At 35.7% G+C, this 3,325-nt stretch overlaps 1 long non-coding RNA gene across 1 annotated transcript; it reads right to left on the reverse strand.

The window, feature by feature from the left end:
- Positions 1–1,098: 1,098 nt before the first annotated feature.
- Positions 1,099–3,038, reverse strand: LOC112735776 (uncharacterized). The gene is made up of 3 exons (XR_003168533.3): positions 2,755–3,038; positions 2,555–2,643; positions 1,099–1,417 (listed from the first exon to the last, which is right to left on the reverse strand). It is a non-coding gene; the product is annotated as an uncharacterized lncRNA (long non-coding RNA).
- Between the last annotated feature and the right edge of the window lie 287 nt (positions 3,039–3,325).

The following is a 3,325-nucleotide window of genomic DNA, read 5'->3' on the forward strand; positions in this document are numbered from 1 at the left end:
AGGCGCTATATCCGAAGAGTGTGGGACCACTTTGTCCCAGGAAATGCGACGGGCACTATATCCCGAGAGTGTGACGGGCATTATATCCCAAGAGTGTGAGCACTATATCCCAAGAGTGTGGAGGCATATCAGAGAGATGATATCCGGGTTAGCTACCGGGTGTGTCAGGTTCTGGCAAAGTAACCAACACGTGAGCTCATGGCCAGTGGGATAGACATACATCATATGCATCTGTTTGAATTGTTTGGGTTTGCTAATTATTTTGGTTTTCCTAATTGTACATGTTTCATGATTATTTGCTAATTATCTTACTTGTGCATTATTTGTATGTATTGTTTGTGTTTGTGTAAATGTTGAGTTGCTTGGGGGATAGTTTGGGTCTTGGCTTATTCTGTTGGAGAGTAGTGAGAGTATGAAGGATATTGGTTTAAAATAGAATCCCCTATGATAGTGGCCAAGTTATGGATTAGTGAGAATTTAGGATGGATATGACGAGATAAGAAGTTTAAGATGCTTGGTGAATTTATGTTATAGTACATTGTATTTATTTGGCACTTTTACCGTACTGGAAACCCATGGGTCGGGAATTCTCATTCCGTATATATATCTTGTTTTTCAGATGCAGGTTCAGGTGCTCAGCAGTGAGCTGTGGATTATCTAAGAGATGGCGAAGATCTTTGGATTCCCTGTTTTACTTTGTTTAGATTTCTCTACATGCTGGTTTTGAAGAACTCATGTTATGTATCTATTTCATTTGAAAACTTGCCTATAGAGGTCCTTATGTATCTTTTGGGAGAGATAGAAATTACTGTTGTCAAACTGCTTTTACTTCTCTAACCCTAGTCGGCCTAAACTTCGCAGGTCGCGACTAGTGGCTATTTACTTATATTATATATGTAACACCCTACCACACAGGCCTTACGCTTAAGTCGTAAAGCAGAGGTGGCAAGGTATTACGACCTCTAAAAGAAAATGATATCTACATAGATATAGTTGGGTGAAATCATATTTAGGAGCCTTGAAGAACAAGCTAAACAAATTGATAAACAGAAAATCGTGACACACTCGCATGGATATTCGTAAAACGGACAGGTAAAATCGAAATATAACTGAACACATATATATACATATCAGAGTTCCAAAACTCAGATAGCAAGCTCCAGACTCGACCTGCGAAGCTAAGGCCGACCAGAGTATATAATTATGTTTATATACAACCCAAAATAAAACTCAAACCACAAAACAAATCCCTGTATCTCCAAGTCGACCTCTAGGAGGGACAAAACACAAAATATACATGCGGAGATTCTATAAACATATATACATAGCCTAAAACAAAATATGACAGTCCAAAAGACAGTTCTTCGCTCGTAAGGAGGATACCCAAATGCTCAACGAGGTGTCTCTTGACCTGCATCTGAAAAACAACAACATAGTATGGGATGAGAACCGGAGGTTCTCAGTATGGTAAAGGTGCCCGCATAGTTAATATAAAAGGTCTCGGGAAAGTCAGAGGCATTCCTAAAACTTCGACACTCAGAATCATTCTTAAGGAAAATAAACTAAACCAAAAGTTAGGTAAGCTATCTAAGGTATTCTAATTCTGAATCTAACTTTAACCTAATAATTCACGTTCTGTCTCCTCTAATCCTCCAAATCATTGGTGGAACAATCTTCTCTCCTCACACCTTCGTCAGGAGGAATTTCCCAAAAACATACACATACAATTCAAGCAAAGAAAACACAGATAGAGAAGCATTTACAGCAAGTAGAACAAGTAGCAGATAAGTAGAATTTAACAGTTAAACAAACTAAAGCAATGCACACCCAAACAAAGCAAACAAATGCATATGATGTATGCCTGTCCTATGGCTGATGAGTCTCATCTGTCGGTTATACAGCCAACCCGACAAGTCCTGGTAGTTAACCATTGGACAGTCCCTCTGTGCGCGCATCCCCAAGCTCAATAATATTCCATGGAGTCAAACTCCAAACTCAAATATAATATTCCATGGAGTCACACTCCAAGCTCAATAGTATAGTATTCCATGGAGTTAAACTCCAAGCTCAATAATATTCAATATTCATATTTATGCATGCCCATGGGGGAATCCGGGGAGTTAAAGTGCCCGGTCACATCTTGCGACAGAGGGTCAATAAATAGTCTCAAATGCACAAGCCACATAATAATCTCTTTCTTTTTAAAATACCACCTCAAATCAAACTCCAATTCTTAAAGAAATTTTGGCATTATCTCCTCTAAGACTCAAATTTCTGCCACCCTTCAAGGGTCCCAACTATCAAACCAAACACCTCTCAGTCACTCAAATCATTTCCAGTAACAAATTATTTCATAATCAAACAAATACCAATATTAAATCTTTTTCCAAACCGACCAACTTCAACAGCAAATTATTGACAACAGCTAAACCTCACATTTTATACCATATACACAAACCATCAATTATACATTCAGTTCATTCCTATCTTAAGGTCTTCTAGCCTAAGTTTTCACGTGACATTAAATGTTAACTACGAGAAACCAAAACCATACCTTCGTACGGAATCAAAATATTCAAAGCTCCGGAGAAGCTTTTTGGCTGAGCTATTGAAGAAGAAAATGTCCAGAATCGTTTATGCCTCCTAAAATTCCCGTTGGCCAAACCCGAAGAAAAGATGAACTATGTCACTGTCAACTTCCACTAATCAAAAATGGTGCCAACGTGTAGAAGAAGAGGTTACGAATACTCTTACCGGATTAGATTTTTGATTGGAGTTACGGATTACAAAAAAATCGAAGCCGGAGGTTCAGAAGAATTTTACGTTCTCTCTTGGTCTTCTCTCTCCGTTTTCTTTCTGTTCTTTCCTCTCGCATACGTTAATGATATATATATATGTATGATTAGTACACCGCCTTAGCTTCCTTTATATTATATACACACTTTATGAAAGGGAATTGTAATAATAAATTATACTTATATAGAAGGAAGCTAAGAATGAATAATAATAGCATAATATTATATTACAAAGCTTATTATTATATGTATACGTATACATATCGATAATGATAAATTTTAGTGGATATATATATATATATATATATATATATATATATATATATATAATGATTGAAGTATTAGGTTAAATAGTGAATAATAATAATAATAATACAGGAACGAACTTTAGTGAATAATAATAAGGTATATTATATATATATAAACGAAAGCATAGGTAATCTAAATAGGAAAGTCAGAAGATAATAATAATATTAATAATAATAATAATAATAATAATATGAATTTGATTAAATTAAAATTATTAGTTC

Source organism: Arachis hypogaea, chromosome 13, assembly GCF_003086295.3.
Source record: "Arachis hypogaea cultivar Tifrunner chromosome 13, arahy.Tifrunner.gnm2.J5K5, whole genome shotgun sequence".
NCBI lineage: Eukaryota > Viridiplantae > Streptophyta > Magnoliopsida > Fabales > Fabaceae > Arachis > Arachis hypogaea.